General features: G+C 41.0%; 1 protein-coding gene and 1 long non-coding RNA gene across 9 annotated transcripts in view; one reads left to right on the top strand and one right to left on the bottom strand.

Annotated features, from left to right (window-relative positions):
* Positions 1 to 1357: 1357 nt before the first annotated feature.
* LOC147342517 (uncharacterized) lies at positions 1358 to 12359 on the bottom strand. Of its 3 annotated transcripts, XR_015157874.1 has the most exons (4): positions 12179 to 12316; positions 11129 to 11265; positions 4125 to 4303; positions 1756 to 2880 (listed from the first exon to the last, which is right to left on the bottom strand). It is a non-coding gene; the product is annotated as an uncharacterized LOC147342517 (long non-coding RNA). The 3 variants fall into 3 exon arrangements; XR_015157873.1 differs by lacking the exons at positions 11129 to 11265; positions 12179 to 12316 and having other exon boundaries at positions 1358 to 2880; positions 4125 to 7012; XR_015157875.1 differs by lacking the exons at positions 1756 to 2880; positions 4125 to 4303 and having other exon boundaries at positions 11264 to 11774; positions 12179 to 12359.
* A 196-nt stretch (positions 12360 to 12555) lies between these two features.
* RAB30 (RAB30, member RAS oncogene family) overlaps positions 12556 to 21067 on the top strand; it is a 102687-nt gene continuing 94175 nt past the window's right edge. For 5 of the 6 annotated variants that reach the window (XM_086384570.1, XM_086384574.1, XM_086384573.1 and 2 more), the window contains exon 1: positions 12556 to 12699. The gene's annotated coding sequence lies outside the window, so the exon portion shown is untranslated. Of the gene's footprint in view, positions 12700 to 18189; positions 18238 to 21067 lie in introns of all 6 variants that reach the window. The other variant, XM_086384569.1, reaches the window with a different exon arrangement.

Below are 21067 nucleotides of genomic sequence, written 5' to 3'. Positions count from 1 at the left end.
GTTTTTCTTGGAGGGGAGAAAAGATGAAATGATACCAAGTACATAGTGAAAACAAAGTCAAGTTTACTACAGCATAAACCATAGATTACCTATAAAGTTTTAAAAATGCTTTCAAATGAGTTTTTAAAAATGTGATTTAAAGAGTTATGGAACTTCTGTTTTGTCATCAAAAGGGCTTGGTGTCACATGGTTGTTCTACCTCTTCGGGAAATGTAGGTAAACAATACATTTGTAGTCTTGGCCAAAGGGGAGATACTGAGGTCTGCAACATTTACTGTTTCACCTAAAAGCAAGATATTAATAGCAGTTCTCATATATATTTCAAATGTCAAACAAACCTGGGTTTTATTTTCAATTTCCACTTGTTAATGGGTAACCCTGGACAGATTTCTCTCTTAATTATAAGATGAGGTGATTTCTACCCTAAGTACTATTGAATAAAAATGGTGTTAAGTTGTTCAGTCGTGTCTCTTTGCAACTCCACGGACTGTAGCCCACCAGGCTCTTCTGTGCATGGAATTCTCTAGGCAAGATTACTGGAGTGGGTTGCCATTCCCTTCTCCAGGGGTTCTTCCTGACCCAGGGATTGAACCCACGTCTCCTGCATTGCAGGTGGATTCTTTACTGTGTGCGCCACCAGGGAAGGGAAAAATGGGAGCTAAACATATACTTTATGTATACTTTATTGCAGTACTAGCTCACTGTTGGGAAGGGGAAAAAAAATCCCTCGATTCACCTATTGAATATATAAGGAAAGGGGGTATTAATTTCCGTAGTTGGAGGTAGGTTAATATTGAAATGTTTGATCAGTGTCTAGAATTATATGAAGTAAGGTGTCATAAGTTTTTCAGAGCTCAGGTCTCTAAAAAGATCTTAATCAGCTCTTGAATACAACAGTGAAAAAGAGTAAGTTCCTATCTAAAAAGTTTAGCCAGGGTTCTTAATCACAGGTTAATAGAATTCAGGGTTCCATGAACTTGGATGGGGAAATATTACATTCCTATTTTCAATAACTTCTAATAAAACTTGAATGCAGGTAACAGATTACAGTAGTATTAAGAGTAAATATGACTGTCATAGCTGAAGTCTGATTATTTTCCTATTACAATTGTTACAACTTGCTTGAGCTTTTAAAAAAAAATATGTGGCTGTGCCAGGTCTTAGTTGCTGCATGCGGGACCTTAGGTGTGGCATGTGAGATCTAGCTTCCAGACCATGGGTTGAACCTGAGCCCCCTGCATTGGGAGCTTAAATTTTTAGCCACTGGATCAGCAGGAAAGTCCCTAGAGCTTGTTAGTGTATATATATTTATATATGTTGCTATGTCCAAAATTTAAAAAATTTGTGTTCACTTCAGTATTATTGTATCCCTTTATTATGCTATACCTTGTATATACTTTTTAAAAACTTTTTGGAAAAGTGATCCACAGATTTCATTAGATTGACTAAGGGGTTCAGTTCAGTCTCTCAGTCACATCAGACTCATTGAGACCCCATGGACTGCAGCACACCAGGCTGCCATGACCAAGGGGTACGTGACAGTAAGAAGTTGAGTCTGGTGGCTTATATGGCAAAGAATCTGCCTGCAATGCAGGAGACCTGGGTTCTAGGAGTCCCTAGATCGTGAAGATCCTCTGGAGAAGGGAATGGAAACCCAGTCCAGTATTCTTGCCTGGAGAATTTCATGGGCAGAGGAGTCTAGCAGAGTCTATGGGATCCCAAAGATTTGGAACCAACAGTGACTAACACTTTCACTTCAATGGTCTCAAAGTTTGTTATTTTTGTACCTCCACAGTCTTTTTTACTTAGTAACTAATCAATATATACATATAGAACAAAATAAATGGATTTAAATTGTCTGAAATAATACCCCCATTCCCCAATACTGATATTCTAGATGTCTAGAATACCCTACTATAAGCTTTCTTCTTTAAGAATTTCCCAGTTTGTTGTGATTCACACAGTCAAAAGCTTTAGCATAGTCAATGAAGCAGATGTTTCTCTGGAACTCTTCTTGCTTTTCCTATGATCCAACGGATGTTGGCAATTTGATCTCTGGTTCCTCTGCCTTTAAATCCAGCTTGAACATCTGGAAGTTCACGTACTATTGAAGCCTGGCTTGGAGAATTTTGAGCATTACTTTACTAGCGTGTGAGATGAGTGCAATTGTGCAGTAGTTTGAACATTCTTTGGCATTGCCTTTCTTTGGGATTGGAATGAAAACTCACCTTTTCCAGTCCTGGGGCCACTGCTGAGTTTTCCAAATCTGCTGGCATACTGAGTGCAGCACTTTCACAGCATCATCTTTAAGGATTTGAAATGGCTCAACTGGAATTCCATCACTTCTAGCTTTGTTCGTAGTGATGCTTTCTAAGGTCTACTTGACTCCGCATTCCAGGAAGTCTGGCTCTAAGTGAGTGATCACACCATCGTGGTTACCTGGGTTGCGATCTTTTTGTACAGTTCTTCTGTGTATTCTTGCCTTCTTTTTTTTTTCCTTCTTAATATCTTCTGCTTCTGTTAGGTCCATACCATTTCTGTCCTTTATTGTGCCCATCTTTGCATGAAATGTTCACTTGGTATCTCTAATTTCCTTGAAAGTATCTCGTCTTTTTCATTCTATTGTTTTCCTCTATTTCTTTGCACTGATCACTGAGGAAGGCTTTCTTAACTCTCCATGCTATTCTTTGTAACTTTGCATTCAAATGGGTATATCTTTCCTTTTCTCCTTTGCCTTTAGCCTCTCTTCTTTTCACAGGTATTTGTAAGGCCTCGTCAGACAACCATTTTGCCTTTTTCTTGGGGATGATTGTTGCCTCCTATACAATGTCACGAAACTCCGTCCATAGTTCTTCAGGCACAGATCTCCTCCTCAGAAATCTATATGCAGGTTAAGAAGCAAGTTAGAACTCGACATGGAATAATGGACTTGACCCAAATTGGGAAAGCAGTAGGTCAAGGCTGTATTTTTCACCCTTGTTATTTAACTTCTATGCAGAGTACCTCATGTGAAATGCCAGGATGGATGAGGTGCAAGCTGGAATCAAGACTGCTGGGAGAAATTTCAATAACCTCAGATATGCAGATGACACCACCCTTAAGGCAGAAAGCAAAGAGGAAGTAAAGAACCTCTCGATGAAAGTGAGAGAGTGAAAAAGCTGGCTTAGAACTCAACATTCAAATAATGAAGATCATGGCATCTGGTCTCATCACTTCAAGGCAGATAGGGAAACAATGGAAACAGTGAGACTTTATTTTCTTGGGCTCCACATCACTGCAGATGGTGACTGCGGCTATCAAATTAAAAGATGCTTGCTCCTTGCAAGAAAAAGTATGACCAACCTAGACAACATATTAAAAAGCAAAGACATTACTTTGTCAACAAAGGTCTGTCTAGTCAAAGCTATGGTTTTTCCAGTAGTCATGTACGGATGTGAGAGTTGGAGTATAATGAAAGCTGAGCGCTGAAGAATTGATGCTTTTAAACTGTGGTGTTGAAGTAGACTCTTGAGAGTCCCTTGGACTGCAAGGAGGCCAAACCAGTCAATCCTCAAGGAAATCAGTCCTGAATATTCATTGGAAGGACTGACAGTAAGCTGAAACTCTAATACTTTGGCCATCTGATGCAAAGAACTGACTCATTTGAACAGATCCTGATGCTGGGAAAGACTGAAGGCAGGAAGAGAAGGGGACAACAGAGGATGACGTAGTTGGATGGCATCACCGACTCAAGGGACATGAGTTTGAGCAAACTCTGGAGTTGGTGATTGACAGGGAAGCCTGGTGTGCTGCAGCCTGTGGGCCTGCAGAGTCAGACATGACTGAGCTACTGAACTACTTTTTATTCAAAATCTTTTAATCAAATGCTTTAGATACAAGCATGGATCATATAATTCATGCATTTCCCTAAAATAAACTATTATACACCCGATTTAAGCAATACGTGCTGTGGTTGAATTATATTCTTTATTGAATACAACTACAAAGAAAAGATTTTGAAAGTTTTTGCTCTGTGTCTTGGAACTGCAGCAAGAAGTATTGAGCACAATGGAAAGAAGAGTTAGAACACAAAAACGAGGAAGGGGGAGAATGTACTGAGGCCTGATTTTAGCAAGCTGTTTTACCTTTGTGCTTTCAAGTAGAACTAGGTGAAGAGGTGAGTTCATTAAAAATACATATTCCTAGGGACTTCCCTGGTGGTCTAGCGGTTAAGACTCCGTGCTTCCACTGCAGGGGTGTGGGTTTGATCCCCGGTCAGGGGACAACAAGGGCTCCCCTGGTGGCTCAGTGGTAAAGAATATACCTGCAATGCAGGAGACACAGGTTCAATCGGTGGGTGGGGAAGATCCTGAGGAGGATATGGCAACTCACTCCAGCACTCTTACCTGCAGAATTCCATGGACAGCAGACCTGGTGGGCTTACAGGCCATGGGGTCGCAGTGAGACATGACTGAAGTTCCTGAGCACCCACAGCGGACTAATAACCCACGTCATGCGGTGTGGCCAAAAAAAAGTAAATAAAGATCCCCAGATCTTGCTGTAAGCAGAGTATCTATGTAGGGACACTAGAATCTGCACTTTTTGACATGTATCCTAGGAGAGTCTGTTGCTGAAGCCTCTAGACTACACTGCGGAATACATACAACAGAAAACAATTTGGTTTTCCACGTTAGCCTATTTTTAAAGATAAGGCAATAGATTTAACAGTTAATTTGCCTAAGCTGAGATACCTTACTCAGTAGTCTATTAGTTTGGGAATCCAGAAGCCACTCCTGATGTTAAGGCAATTCTTTCAAGCGATGCGTTTGGAACTTGTTGCTGCTGCTGCTGCTAAGTCGCTTCAGTCGTGTCTGACTCTGCAACCCCATAGACAGCAGCCCAGCAGGCTCCCTGTTCCCTGGGATTCTCCGGGCAAGAGTACTGGAGTGGGTTGCCATTGCCTTCTCCGTTGGAACTTCTTACAGACCTAATATTCTTAAAAGTGGACCATAAAGCTTGAACTCACTTCAGGTATTTGCAGACCAAACCCTGAAAATTTAAATTTATTTTAGACAGTACTTTTCTTACTTGATCTTTAAACTGTCAGTGGCAGAGTCCCTAAGTTAATTGTAAATTATGGTATAAATATCACATTTATGTTATACATATTTACATAAAGCTTCAGTTACTAAACTAGGTGTTTGGTAAAGTTAAAACTGATGGGACATTAACTTATAACATCTAAAGCAGAGAATCATACTCATGCTTAAAAATGGTTTAATTTTTGAAGGACAGTACTTTCAGTGAATCCTTAAATAGTGAGATTGGCAAAAAACCACATTTTTGTGTTACAGCTGATAGTGATCTCCATATACATTCAATTCTCATAGCAGCCAAATGAGAGAAGTACTATACCCACTGTACAGATGAATCTGAGGCATAGGTTAAACAACTTGCTCAGTCAACCCAATGGGAAGAAGTGTGACTTCAAACCACGCTGACTGGCTCTGAGACTATGCTCCAAGCCACCACACTACACTGCCTTTTGAGTGCTTATAATGTAAAATAGTATAAACAAATAGTGTGACAGACCTCAACCAGCAGAAAAATATTTTAACAGCATATCCTGCCAGTGTTATCAGAGGAACTGCTTTCTAGTTATCTGAACTGTTAAATGCACTTTAAGTAAACTTTGCAGACTGAGCAAGTATTAAAAAGTAATAATTCATCACCTTAAATAATTAATTCAGCAGTAAAGACAGGTGCAAGTAACTTTGCTGAATCTGAGTATAACTCTGGGCCCACAACCAACAATTATTCTGTTTCTGTTAACACTGTTTTATCTTTCCCTCTCTCCAGATGGTTGAAGAGGTGGGTGAGAGTCTTAAATTTGCTAAAAATAGGTTATTAGCTCCAACAGTCAAGTTTTAGCCTAAAACGGGGCATCTTGCTGGGTGCAGAGAGGCTGGTAACTCACAGCAGACAGCAATTCACGGGTAGCCACAGGCTTGTCTTTTCATGGCAACAGCTCAGGTCATTTCTTCTGGTGCATCTCATGAAAAGCAGTGAGATAACATTTGGATATACTGTGTTCCTGTGCCAAAGTCTAGAAGTAACCAACCTCCTGTATTTTCTGATTATGCAAAATCTCATCTGGCTTAGTTGTTTTCCTCTTTCGGTGACATCTTTCCATTTATTCTGCCAGTTAAACTCCCAGAGGCAAACAGTAGCTCATTTACATTACTGGGTAACTGAATGAGAGTTCAGGTTATTGAAAATTTAGTTCCTATCAGTTAGAATTGGGTTTACCACCTCTTGTGTAGGGACTGGTTGCCCTCAAGTATTAGTTGCTTTTCCCTCCATATATGTTTTTCTGGATTTTCACAATCATACCCTCCTCGCTTAATGACACTAAAGAATGTAACTGTCTCAGATTTCTCCTCCTCTAGGTAATGTATAATGAAAAATCATAGCTGGGCAAGAAACAGACACGTCCTGTTCAAGTCTAACCTCCTGGTTCAAGTGAGCACCATTTTTTTCTAAAAGAGGTTGTGAGGATCCCAGGCAGTAGGGATAGGAAGAATTAATGATACAGGTATAAAGGGCAGGCTTCCCAGGTGGCTCAATGGTAAAAAACCCACCTGCTATGCCAGAGACACAGATTTAATCCCTGGGTTGGGGAAATCCCCTGGAAAAGGAAATGGCAACCCACTCCAGTATTGCCTGGAAAATCTCATGGACAGAGAAGCCTAGTGGGCTACAGTCCATGGAGTAGCAAAGAGTTAGACACGACAGAGCATGCATGTGAATGTAAAGGGCAGATATCACCTATAAGAACATGTCATTTTTCAAAAGAAGCTGAGGCTCACGGTCATTGCTATGCTTTTTTTGGAACTGTCATATAAATCGCTATCCTGGGGTATATGAGTGCGAGCTCAGTCACTTCAGTTGTGTCTAACTCTACAACCCTATGGACTGTAGCCCACTAGGCTCCTCTGTCTGTGAGGATTCTCCAGGCAAGAATACTGGAGTGGGTTGCCATGCCCTTCTCCAGTCCTGGAGTACAAGTTTGGTTAAATGAAACAACTGAAAACTGGGAATGAAAAATAATTAAATCAAATGAAAAGCATCAAGTCACACATAGGAAAAAAATAAAAATAAAAAATCAAAAAAGTACTTCAGAGCTCTTCCCCCTTTCCTCCTGGCCTGATTTCAGTGCAAGGTAGAATTTTAAGTCTTGATTCCTTTGGGAAATGATCAGACTGCTATGAAGTACAGAAAGTGATTTTGACCTCTAAGTAGATGATTTAAATACAAACCCTCTTTTAATCCCACATTCCCTCTGTAAACAACTATTTCTTACCTCTTTTGGAGCCAAACTTCTTAAAGAAGCTGTCTACATATGGTACCTACTTCTTTCCCCCTTCCCTTCACTTAACCTTCAAACTCCTGAAATCTGGCTTCCTCTCAGTACTCCATAAATCTTAGAATTTCCATACAAGAACCCAAAACAGCAACAAATTCAAAACAGGTTCCAAGAATGAGGAAGATGAGTGAGCAGAGTTTATCTGGAAAACAAGAAAATCCAGGACACATCTTTGGCAAATACATTGCCAGATGAGATGCAACAAAAACTGTTCATCTCAGAACTATCAAGAAACAAACAAACAATTTTAGAAAGACACAAACATGAATACTGAAAACAGAACAGCCATGGGACTGAAATTCAAAAGGCATAATGCCTAACATTAAAGATACAAACAGTAAGCAAGACAAGAGTTGAAATGGAATTCTTCCATTGAGACTGTCAAATGTAAAATAAATAAATGTAAAGTTCATCACCAAAAACAGCACTTAATTTTCAATACATTATCAATTTTTGCATCCCATTACCAGAAAAGTATTCCATTGAAATAGCACAGGACTGATAGGGGTCTTTTACATCACACTTATGTAAGATGCTGCTTAGTTGCAGTTAAGTAATTACAATAAAGTGCTCTATTATATTAGTTACTTGCAATATACTTTAAACATTACCACTTAGGCAACTGCTTTATTTCAGCATGTTTAACATTTAAATTAACGTTTTCTGTAATTTTTATGTCTTAATATAAAAGACTATGAAACATTCACTAGGAAATGCCTCTATATATGCTAACATTGAGTCAATAGCATAAATGCTCTCCAGTTCAATGTGGACAACTGCCAAGAAACTATGAAAGATTCTGCTTAATACTATATTAATGACTAAAAGTCTGATGGGACAGAATAAGGAAGGAGGAAAGCTGAGTTTTATTTTGGCTCAAAGGTGGAAAAAAAAGATCATTTAGATTATGTCAAGGGTTATGGTTACTGAACTTTACCTTATGGAGGTGGAGTAACTCAAACAAATCCCCAGGCTATTCCATTTATAAGCACCTATGTGCCAAATTCACCAAGTCATGGCTTAGGAGTAAATAGATGATTTTGATGAACATTTTCTAAAATGTTTTAAGACAGAACTCACTGAGGATTAACCTTTACAGCAAGTTCAAAAACAGTACTATAAAAAGTCCATAATTGAATTACGAATTATACGGACCTACTTACATAATTGCTTAAAACTGTACATCTCTGCAGTTTCCTTAAGTGGCTATATTCATGAACATATTTATATTGGATTAAGTTCAGCTTTATATACTTATTCTTGCAAAGAAATGTTCTAGTGCCACTTTAATTATCCAAACCTACTAAAAACTGAGAAATAAAAATCATGAAAGGCTCATTTTTCTGGTTAATTAAACACAGCAGCTACAATTATACCAATCTGTTACAAAAACAACAGTGGGTCAACTAAACAAGACTAGAAAACATATGCTTTAGTTTTCTGAATGCTGTTAAAGTAAAATGTGTAAATATGAAATATTTGTTTCCAGAATAAGTTAAAAATCTGAGTTTCCTGAGAAACTCCAAATGCTGAACCCTGTATAACATGCTCATCTGTGTCCACTTTAAAAATAAATGGTGTAGAAAACATTTAACTCAATATAAGGCTATCCAATATGATAATTTTGGTAAAATGCTTTTCATTTTCCCCCTTAAGTTTTCATGTCTTAATTCTGTGACCAACTTAAAATAACTCTTACTGTAACTGCTGGGGTTTACATCACCTTTGGATTGCTGGCATTTCATTTCTGAGAACGGTTAAGAAAATTGATTTTATTTTGGAAGCGATAAAGAAAGGCAGACAATATAACTGATAGTTGCTCTCTCAAATTTCATAGCTTGAAATATAAAAGCATTATTTTAGATCTCTGCAGGCATGAAACAAGTCTAACATTTTTTATAATTTGGGACATCACCTTTTAGAGAATTAACTACACTGATTCTCAATGAAGACAGGGCCTAATTTTCATAACCAATTGAGGGCTTTTCAAACTATACAAGTACACAAGCAAAATTTCACTCAAAGAAATATTCAAGTCAGGATATTATGGTATTCTTAAGGTAAAATTAATGCCCCTCCTCTACATAAATTAATCCTTAGGTCATTTACACGTCTTGAAAATTCATTTATGAATATATTAATAAACCTAAAATCTTGGCCAAAACTTTATTACTCATGTCACACACCACAAAAAGCTACAAATCTGGGATGTAGAAGGCTGCTCTACCCTACCGCTGTAAACTCACCTACAGTGTTTTAAAGATATACAACAGCTGGTGACAACCCTGAACAAAAATTATTCAGCTGGGTGAATGGGTAGGAAATAGCTTCACATATCTAGAGTTCCACAGGTGATCCAGACACTTGACCCTATTGAGAAAACCCTTGGCCTAACAACTCAATACTCTTTAATGAGCTATGTATAATACAAATCAATGTCCCAATTCTGTTTTGAGATAAAAAGAAAGGAGGTTTACCTACGTAAGGCATTCCTAACTGCACTTCGCAGTTTTCTTCACTTCGGCCACACCCCACAGCGTGTGGGGTCTTAGTTCCCTGCCGCTGCTGCTCAGTTGTGTCTGACTCTTTAAGACCCCATGGATTACAGCCCCCCAGGCTCCGCTGTCCGTGGGATTTTCCAGGCAACAATACTGGAATGGGCTGCCATTTCCTTCTCCAGGGATCTTGCAGACACAGGGATCAAACCCACATCTCCTGTATTGGCAGGTGGACTCCTCACCACTGAGCCGCCTGGTCAACCTGCACCTGCTGCCTGGCAGGTGGAGTCTTAACTACAGGATCACCAGGACGTCCCCTACACAGTTTTCCTTCTGGAACACTGAGGTTATTCTTCCAGAAGCTGGCATCATCGACTCCTGTAATACTAATTTTTTAAACAAAATATCCACATAGAGTACATAGTTTTTTCCCTAAAAGTTAAGGGTCAGGGAGTTGTTTTTTGAGACAGTAACTAGATTTCATTTCTTTATGGCTTGATGCCCATTAGATAAAAGTCTGAAAAAAATTTCTAACTACCCAAACACATGGCAAATTACAGAAATCACTATATTATACAGGTCTCATTTCTCTCATACAATGTTTCTGAGAAATCTGCTGGGTTCCCCCGCCCCCAACAAATTTTTTTTTTATAGTAACTCAAATTGAGGAGGTTATTGCTTATATAAAGGAGTCTCTTACAAAATGAACAAGATAAGTTCATATGAGACACAACAACACCCATGAATCACCAACCCCTAAAAATAATTTGTGTGAGTTTGAAAGAAAGCCTAAATGTAAATCTGTTCAGTCTATTTTGTCTCTCTTAAGGTTAAAACATGTCTATAGTTATACGAAGAAACACAGATCACAAAGAAAACAGTACACATTTTGTTCCTTTTCCTATACTTACCAACATTACTTGTAAAGAAGGTATTTCTGAATAACAAATAATTCCATAAGCTCCATGCATAACTGAGACCAACACATACTACCTCTGTTTAAAAATGAAAGCCATTCATCTGACTTGTTCCTAGAAACATGACAATATGTAAGATCATTCTTTATAAAACTGTTTCTGTAATTATCATCTGCATACATCTGAGAAATGTTTTGACCATGTTTTTGTCATTTATAATCACTCTGCCTAGTCTTTCCTTTATACAGTAATCCACTTATCAGCTATAATTTTAACTCCTAACAAGTGAAGTGCATACCCCTACTGACCCAAAGTGATGTTATGTTTTCAGGATAATATGCAAAAGGAAAGGAGAAAAACAGCACTAATATATCAGCCTTTTAAGACCTTCCGACACCCTCAGGAAGAAAGAAAATTTCTCATCTTTTCATAGTGAAGACAGATTCTGAAAAAGAACAAACACACAGCATTGTTTTAATAACACAACTGGAGAAAAAATACAGTTCATTCGAGATACTGGGCAAAACAACTTGAAAGACCAATGACTTCAGTTTCAGCTACTTAGTTTGAAAGCAAATTAGTTGCTAACGTAGTGGTATACATGGAGTTCTACAAATTAAACACTAATTGTATTTTTAAAGTAAGTTGGTGGTCCATGGTCCTGAAGATCCCGTCTGGGCAGTAATTTTAGTATGCACTCTATGTTTATTCAAGAACCCTCTTACTCAGTAACCAATCTCCAGCCGTCAACGGGTCGATCATCTGTATTCCCTTTTAACGTCTCCCTGCCTTCGCTGGCAAGTATGAAGATGTCATTTTAAACAGGGACTTTGTGTTTTCTTTACTGCGGGGCCAAAGCGCCGTTCCCTTTCAGTTTAGCTACCTTTCAACATCGATGTCTTTCGAACCTTTTGCAAACCATTTCTGCATGAAAGACCAATGAGGGTCCGACACCTTGGGAAAGGAGTAAGGAAGGTTGGAGAATGAGAAAACAATTAACAAAAAAAAATCTGGGAGGGACAGCCCAGTTCCGTAGGTAGAAGGTTCTGCGACTAAAGATTAGAGGGTCGCCACCCGGGATCTCCACAGCGCACCCCACTCCCCGAGGAAAAACACAACCGCCCCTTACTATCCTGTCAGCGGATCAATTTGATGCTCTGAACCCAAAACTAAACTGACTCCCTCAATCCCTTTGTCACAACATGGGGCAAGAGGCGCAGGCGACCTCCACAACTCCTGCAGGACCGTTAAGGCCGAGGCCCACTCGGCCTCTCATGCCACCACCAGCCGGACACGTCCTACTCGGCCCCAGATGCCGCCTCCATCCCCCGATGCCCAGGTTAGGAACCCAGGCTCACCAACCGACTTATCCTCCTCCTCACTGTCCCCTCTGCACCACCACTCGGCTCCCGAGTTCCCTAAAACCTCAGCGGGCTCCGCGGAATCTTTCCAGCACACCTAACATGGCGGCCTTGTCCACTTCGCTCTCTTCGCCCGCTGCGGGCGCGTCCGACCATGGCGCATTTTGGGCATTGTAGTTCCGGGGGATAGCCCGGCTGTTCCGCCGGGCCTTGAGGAAACTACAATTCCCAGAACGCACCGCTCCTGAGCATGGCTATTGGGGCCTTTTGGACAGTGGGATGATGTCATTGCAAAAACCCCACTGCATTCATTGTGCTACGATCTATCCACCCCCCTGCTGCTGCTAGGCTTGCGATTGCCGCTCGCTCCAGCTGAGCTAAGCGTAGCAGCAGCACCAGGGCAAGGACTGACTTCAGCCCTTGGACTTAGGACATCGCAACACCCTCCATTGCTTGCGTGACTCATTCGCACATCCTTTCTGTTTATGCCTGGGGTGGGGAGAAAAATCCCAAACCAGGTGAGTTGAAGTGATTTATTCAAATGATTCTACCAAGTTATTCCTCCCGCTTAGTTCTCAAGGCTTTCTTTTGGGAAGATGGGGGCGGGAGGATTGGGAAGGTTGCTCGCAAGCGCTGCTAAGCGAAAAGCTCTCTGCAATTTGGGTCACTGCAAAGAACAACTCCAGCAGCCTTCCCCCGCCAGAGGACGGATGCTTGCCAATTCCCTAGTCGCAACTCCCCTCAACCTTTTTGAAGACTGGGAGAGGGAGCTGGGTTGGGGAGGATGTTGGGAAGTGCTCTTGGAAAATAATCAGAGGAAGGCAGTGGTGGGAGACTGCAGTCCTGTCACATACGGCCCGAGTGCTGAGATTTGAGTGGGAAGGGGTGATGCGTGGGGAGAAATGGAGACAGTGATTTCATGTGGTCGCACTACTTTGGAACATTTCGTGTCACTTGGGCGAGCACACACTATTCATTTTTAAGATGAGCGTGCTTCTGAGTAGGTTAAGTTTTGTGGGTCTTTATTTTGTGTGTGTGTGTGTCTACGTCGTTTGTCTCGCCTTTTCTGCCAATTTGAGGTGACAGTGTCCTTTAATGGTGCACTCCGTGCCAGTCAGAAACATTTCACGTGTCTGGGCAAGGTTCTCTGAGGCTGCTGGAAGCAACATTTTCGTTGAGTGTTTTTCCTCTCCCAACTGCAAGGTTTCAGGATTGTTTGGATGTGGAGCCGACAGATTTGTACTTGTGCGAATGTTTTAAATTACATTCCAATAGGCTTCTTGCCACTGACAGTGGTACCGTAATGAGCTGTCCTTTCCTGAGGCAGTCACCAGTCACAAATAACGGTTTGGAGAATGGATCATTAGGGTTCATTTTTAACGCATTAGGGAAAGGAAAAGTTAGAAGCGCTGTTAACCTTCATTTGCCATTACTGAAAGGTACGGCATGGAAGAGTGATCATGGACTTGGAAACCGAAAAGCACGTAGAGCTTTTTTGGATTTTTGGTTTTGTTTTTTTACGCAAACTGACACGTTTAACAGGACAGAGAGCATTTTGACTCATGTGCTATTGGCTCTGTTCTTGTAAGAGTTACTAGGGTGATTAGTAAAATAAATATGTCATTTTGGAATAAACAGCTGGCTGACTCCAGAACAGATGGGGCCAATCTTAGCTGAGAGATCTACAACCTTGGAAATGAATGGACCTGGGGTCAACCACACCCCCTCTTGGAATGTCAAAAGGAGAAATGCCAGAGTGTTTTATGCTTAACTCCAAAATGCCAAACCTTTTCGGAGCCAAGTCAGCCACTGGGGGAAAGTCATTACTGGTTATCTTCTGCTGCTGAACCAATTTTTTGTTCGTTTTTAATTCAGACCCTTAGGTCTCCAAAGTTGCAGCTGGGCGATGCTTCGTTACATGCCGCTTGTTACTGAATGCAAAGGGCAGTCCATTGTATGGGCTTTGTAGTAGAGTGATTTATTGGAATGCAATGAGCAGCTTTGGGATTTGGGGAAAGATGGTCTGCCTGGCTTTGCCTCTTTCTGTGTCCCTCTGTTGCTTATTGTCTGCTTTCCTGAGCACCCCTTCCACGCTGTCTTCCTTTCCACACCCCTCTGTGTCTCAAGTTCTTCCAGTTTCTCTCCCTGTCTCTCAATTTGCAATTCTCATTTTTCCCTCTGTGTTTCAAAATCTCCCTATCACCAGTATATCACATCTCTCTCTCTAAGAGTCCTTCCCGGCTCTGGATACCCTTCCATCCCTTCTCTGCCTCATCCAGAACATCCAGGGTAGGGTAGTTGAGACTTCAAATATTTATTCTACTGAGTCCTCATTGAAGAGGCTTTGCCTTTTCTTCTTCTTGCAGTTGGTGCTTGGTAGGATGAATGGCAATGAACCTAACCCCTTGGCCTGGTTTGTGGCTTCTGTCATGGATATAATTTGACCCCCGCAGCCCGAAGACAGCGAATTGTTACAGTTGAGCTCATGATACTTTTCCTTTCATCGGTACCTGTTTTAAGAGCTGCCGGTGCATTAGCAAGTTTTTTTTTTTTAATATAATTTTATTTCTTTCTTTATTTTTGGCTGTGCTGGGTCTTCGTTGCTGCGAAGGCTTTTACCTAGTTGTGGCGAGCGAGGGCTACTCTTGGTGGCGGTGCCCGGGCCTCTCGTTGCAGTAGGTGTGGCTCTCGGCCTCTAGAGCACAGGCGCAGTATGCGGGACACGGGCTTCGTTGTTCCACGGCATGTGGTATCTTCCCGGACTGGGGATTGAACCCGTGTCTCCTGCATTGGCAGGAGGATTATTTACCCCTGAGCTACCAGTGAAGCCCCTGGCAAGGTTTTTAAATGCTCTACAAAAAATGTTCTCCTAATTCTCAAAGAATCAGTAGACTTTGAGTGGCTTCTAATTTATTCCTCCCTTGCCCTTGCCTGCTGCAGTTACGTCTTTTCTACTCCCTTCCTATTGATTGCTGAGGAGCCGGTCCAGGTGACCACACTGCCCATTTGGGTTTTTTTTTTTGAAGATGCTTGGAGCAATAACAGCTTTTCTTCCTGTCATTTCTTCTCTTCTTTGGATGAAAGAAGTTTGTTGTTTTATACCCACTGTCCCATTAAGGAGGTGGTAGTGATTATGTTTGTTTGTGTAGTAAGATGCTCCTCTAGGCAGGAAAAGTCTAACTGCTGCCCATCCAGAAGCAGCTAGTGTGACAGGCAGATTCAGAAGCTCTCACCACCTGAGACCCCTCACTCACCATCTTTTCATTCCTAATTTTCTTCTTCTGAGTTGCTCCCTCTTCTACCCAGGCTTTTTAGTGTTTTAGGGAGGAGAAATGAGCTGAATGGGATGTTAGTTTTGGCCCTATTTCGGCTATCTCTGTGACCTTGAATAACTCTGCATTTCTTTCTCCCTTTGTTTAAATCCTTTGCAAAGGGATAAGGATCCTTGCCCCTTGGCCTGGTGATATGGCCCCAGCCTGTCCTTCTGACAACAGATATTGAGAGCAGCTAGATCTTCCCTGTAACTCAGTCGGTAAAGAATCTGCCTTCAATGCAGGAGGCCTGGGTTTGATTCTTAGGTCGGGAAGATCCCCTGTAGAAGGAAATGGCAACCCACTCCAGTATTCTTGCCTGGGGAATCCCATAGGAAGAGGAGCCTGGCAGGCTATAGTCTACGGGGGTCTCAAGAGTTGGACATGACTTAGTGACTAAACCACCACCACCACCACTGTGGTCTAAGGACTGGGGGGAGGTGTGTGTGTGTGTGTGTGTGTGTGCGTGCACATGTGCGTGCTCAGTCGCCCAGCCCTGTCTGCCTCTTTGCAGCCCCACTGACTGCAGCCCGCCAGGCTCCGTAAAAAGAGATGCTTCCACCACTATCAGATAATTTATGTTCTGATAGGGGAGATAATCATTGGAGAAGCAATTACAACTGTGATGAATTCTCCTGCTGAAGTGGGATGTACAACAAGGTAGGAGAGGAGTGGTTAACTTGGTGTGCTTCCCTTGCCTGGAGGAATCAGGGAGGGCTTCCCGTAGGAAGTGACATTTCAAGAGACTTGGAGAGTGAGAGGAAGTAATTTAGGATGGCAATAGGAGGTGCTGAGATGAGGACAAGGGGTTTCTAACACGGGAACTACATGTTCAAAGTACAAAGGAAATAGATGACTATACGAATTTAAAAGTTAGTTAGTTATGGGGGTTAGACAGTTTATGGGCATGAAGCAAGGAGAGAGAGAGCAGAATGAGGAAGAATGAAGCTGGATAGGTGGACAGAGCCTAGACAGTGGGCAGTTTTCTGAGTCACTGGTGAATTTGGTCTTTATCCTAAGTGAAGGATTTTAATTAGCTAGATGAATTCCATATGCAGGTAGGATGATATTAAAAACATCACCTTGGCTGTTAAGTTGGGGAAGAGACTGGAGAGAATTAGCTAAAGTGAACACAAGATGAGGTGGAAAGTCATTTTTGTAGTCTACCTGTGGGATGGTGGTGGCCTTGGATCTAGGGTGGGGCTGGGGGCTTGGAGAGAAGGGAAGTGATTGGGAGACACTAAATTTGAAGACTATAGTTGATACGGTTGTTGCTAGATTGGGTGTGAAGATAGAAAAAAGATGGAGTTAAGATGACTTTGGTTTTCCTTAAACTACTGGATATATCACTTATAAGAGAAAGAGGACATTGGATGGGGACCAGATTTTTATTTGTTTTTTCAAGGGGGAGGGACTTTTGGACATACTGAGTTTGAGGTTCCATGAAGACATCTAAGATCTCCAGCTCACTTTATCTGTGTGTAGGATATCATGGTGGAACAGAAGAGACCTCTGGTGAGGCTTTTTACAACGAGTGACTTCTTATTTATGATTTTAGACACATCATATTCTTTTTGCGAGCTTTATTTTCCTCCTATGTAAAATATATTTATTCCACTAATTTATACTGATCCCTGGCAGCTGTATGTGCACTGTGTTAGGAATACAGCATTGAATAAGACAGTGTTTGCTTTGGAAAAATTCATGTAGGTGAGGGAGAGGAATATAAACAAATAACCACACACAAGGAGGTTTGATGGCAGTGCTAGGAGAGGACAGTCCCAAGGGAAGTTTTCATACTTCTTTGGGAGCTGAGTCGTGGGGAGAAGGGGGTGACCTGTGGTAGGTTACCTGTGACCTGAGACTTGGAGGCAAGAAACAACTCTCCAGAGTGAGTTCCTATGCATCTAATAGACTGCCTTGCACAAACTGGGGACTGAATGTTTGTCGATTGAGTATATTAACCTAAGTCATAAGGACGCACTCAAAGGCAGGAAATAGCAACACATCGGAAGAGGGCAATTAGTAATGCAAATATAAAATGTAAAACGCTTTTAACAAATGCGTTGACATGAGGAGACCTGAGACTGAGGAGACCTTTGAGATGTTTTGTGGATGATTTTCAGGGAAAATTCAGAATGATTTCAGACCTGGTTTCTTTGGGGGCTGAATTTCCTTTATTCCAGTTAGTTTCTCTGAAATAATGTTGATTGTATAGAATGCCATAAATAATGGGTTTCAGACTTTTATAGGTAAGTGAAAATACAAAAAAATTGAGATAAAATTGGGTGAGATTTTGCCAACAGTTATTCTTCTATAGTTAAAGATGTTTTAAAAAATATGTCCTCCTTTAGTTTATCTCATGAAATAAAGTGTATTTAATACCAAAGCTTGTGGAAAGACCATCATTTTAAAATTAGAAATATATTTAGAAATTATATTTTATATAGAAATCTAATTAAAATTAGAAATATATTGTGAAAAATTCTCTACATTGTCTTTATTTTTCTTTTCAATTTGTTGCGGAATAGCAAAAAAACAAGCCAAATACCAGAATGTTATAATAATTTATGGAGCCATTGCCCTATTTTCTTGGCTATGGTGGAAAGGTGGCCCATCTCCAAATAAGAAGATTTCCAAGTGTGGAAGAATTTTATGTGGACCACAGATAATTTATTTTCAATTTCTTCTCCATAGGAATTCAACTCTTGAAAGCTAGCTAGGCCTCCTCAAGATTAGTCTAAGGTAGGGCTTCTTCACTTGTCCCTGGAAGATCCTCAGGGAGACCATGGACCCCAGAGATCATATGTTGACGTGTGTGTGGGGGTTTGTGTGTAAGAATGAGTCCACATGTGAAAGTGTACATTTTTTTTATCACTATATATGTGTTACTGGACAAGCGACTTAACCTCTTTGAACTGCTGCTTCTTTACAAGATTGTTGTGAGGTTTAAATGAGATAATATATTTTTTTAAAATGTCTGGTACTATGCCTGGAATAGCTGGTGTTCGTTGAGGCTGTTTTTGGTATTATTTACTATTTTGAACATCTTATATATTGACCGATGGCTTTCCTGGTACCCCCAGTGACATAATGAAGAGGAAGATATCTCAGTGTAACTAGACAACCGAATACAATGGCAAGCACACACCTAATGCCAAGGTAGAATTCTTGCCAGGAATATTTAACCTCGATCTAATCATGAGGAAATAATCAGGCAAATTCAGGTTGTGGGACGTACTGTAGAACAGCTGGACTGTGATCTTCAAAAGGGTCAATGTCGTGACAGAGAAACAAAGCAAAAGAATACAAAATGTCGGGGGACTAATCTAGATTAAAAAAGACTAAAGAGCCACAGCAGGCTTCCCTGGTGGCTTAGAGATAAAGAATCTGCCTACCAGTGTAGGAGACATGGGTTCGATCCCTGGTTCGGGAAGATCCCGTGGACAAGGAAATGGCAGCCCACTCCAGTATTCTTGCCTGGAAAATCCCATGGACAGAGAAACCTGGTGGGCTACAAGGCCATGGGGTCACAAAGAGTTGGACACAACTTAACGACTGAGCGAGCATGAGCAAAGAGCTATGACAACCAAATGCCGCATGCAACCCTTGATTGGATACTGGACTTAAAAAAGCAAAAGCTATAAAGGACACTGAGAGGACAGTTGGGGAAATTTGAATGGGAGCTGCATGGGAAATAATCAGTAACAAGGTTAGTTTTCCTGGATATGGTAATGATTCTGTCTGCTTAGCCTGTCATGTGTTGAATATTATTGTTCAAGTCAGTTGCCCATTCCTGAATGTCATCTTTAGGAATGTCACAGCAAATCTAGATGACATCAAGGCCTGCTTCAGAAGATAGTGATTGTTTTGGTCACTGCCTGTATTTAATCAGCCTATGGGCTGGAATACTGTTTGTTGGCAGATATTGTAGGTGATCTTTTCTGTCATTCCCTAAAGAGTGCAGACCTCTGCAGCTGGCGCTGTTTATTTCTAGAGGTAATGATGCAGGTGGCTGTTTCCTGAGTTAAAAAGAGAGATAAGCGGGGGAATAACTCAGGAGTAGAGCATTTGACTGCAAAGAGGAAAGGACATGAAAGAGGACATAAACGTATATTTTAAATTAGTTTTTTGATTCTAGACCTAAGAGAAATCAAAATCCATTACAGAAATGTCTGATGAACTACAAAGGGAAAATTCCCTTAATTCCACCTCATGTAGTCAACTGTTGCGATTTTGATGTGTATTGCTGTCATTTTTCTGGCCTCCCTGGTAGCTCTGATGGTAAAGAATCCATCTGCAATGAAAGAGACTCAGGTTTGATCCCTGGGTCGGGAAGATCCTGCGGAGAAGGGAAGGCAACCCACTCCAGTATTCTTGCCTGGAGAATCCCATGGAGAGAGGAGCCTGGTGGGCTGCAGTCCATGGGGTTGCAAAGAGTTGGACACAGCTGAGCGACTAAGCACACACACATATGCTGTCATTTTCCCTCACGTGTATGCTAAAGATGTTATTTTAATACGTATTCTGCTTGCTCTCTGGCACTTAATATATTTTGGGCATCTGCCCCACGTATTTGCATGTTCCTCTAACTTACCCTTTTCAGTGGCTGTCAGACACTGCTGCAGTGAGCATTTGAGCATGCATCCGTTTGTAATAAACTTGTGGGAGTATTTCTGTAGGATTCATTTCTAAGGTAGAAATGCTGGGGCAAAGGGCATAGATATTTTTCATTTAAACTGCTTCCCAATTTAAATTCCTATCACAATCTTTGAAGTGTCATTTTTATATACTTATGCCAAGTCCATTTAGCCACTTAGACTACCCTCTTTTACTAAGGGAAGGGAGTTGTAGTGGTTTTTGTGATCGCTGTAGTAAAGGTTGATACATCCATAACATGGAAACCTCTGGAAGAGAGAAATAAAATATATTATCCCAGACTGCAACACAGCATGATGTTTAAAAAGTGAATAGGAACAGTAATGCAGTCATGAGTCTTCCCCCAGAAAATTTTGCAGGGAAATTTTATTTTTGAGTTAAGATTAACTTCACTAAAATGCAGACACCGTCAACCTTGAATTGAAAATCATCTCTTCTACTCACTTCCTCTCCATCTCCGTTATGCAGCCACACAAGAAAGGGGAATTTAAGCTCTGCTGTTTTAATATCTGAAGCTGGTGGCTAAAAGGCCTGATTTTTCATCTTTCTGAATAGCCAGAGAAGCAATCCCAAGGCAGATTTTTGGCATTTTTTTTTTGTAGAAAAGGCCTGAGTTTAGGAGTGGCCATCAGTGACTCACTGTTCTACAGAGACCATGGGATCACTGAGCTGTGAGATATTTCCATTCTTTTAACCAGTTATTTTCATTCTTCTGTGGCTGGGTTGGGCAAACAGAAATTTGAGTTGTGTGCTCAGTGGGTAATTTATTTTTTGAAACCTCAGTTTATTCATCTCTAAAATAGGGATTACTTCGAGGCTCAGATGAGATAATCTGTATAGTAGGACTTTTGCTAATTTTGTTGTCCAGTCACTGAGTCGTGTCAGACTCTTTACAAACCTATGGACTGCAGTATGC

The sequence above is a fragment of the Bos grunniens genome, chromosome 29, assembly GCF_055505025.1.
Source record: "Bos grunniens cultivar Pamir isolate PY7600 chromosome 29, Bosgru_T2T1.0, whole genome shotgun sequence".
Classification (NCBI taxonomy): domain Eukaryota; kingdom Metazoa; phylum Chordata; class Mammalia; order Artiodactyla; family Bovidae; genus Bos; species Bos grunniens.
This window is presented reverse-complemented; position numbering and strand designations above follow the sequence as displayed.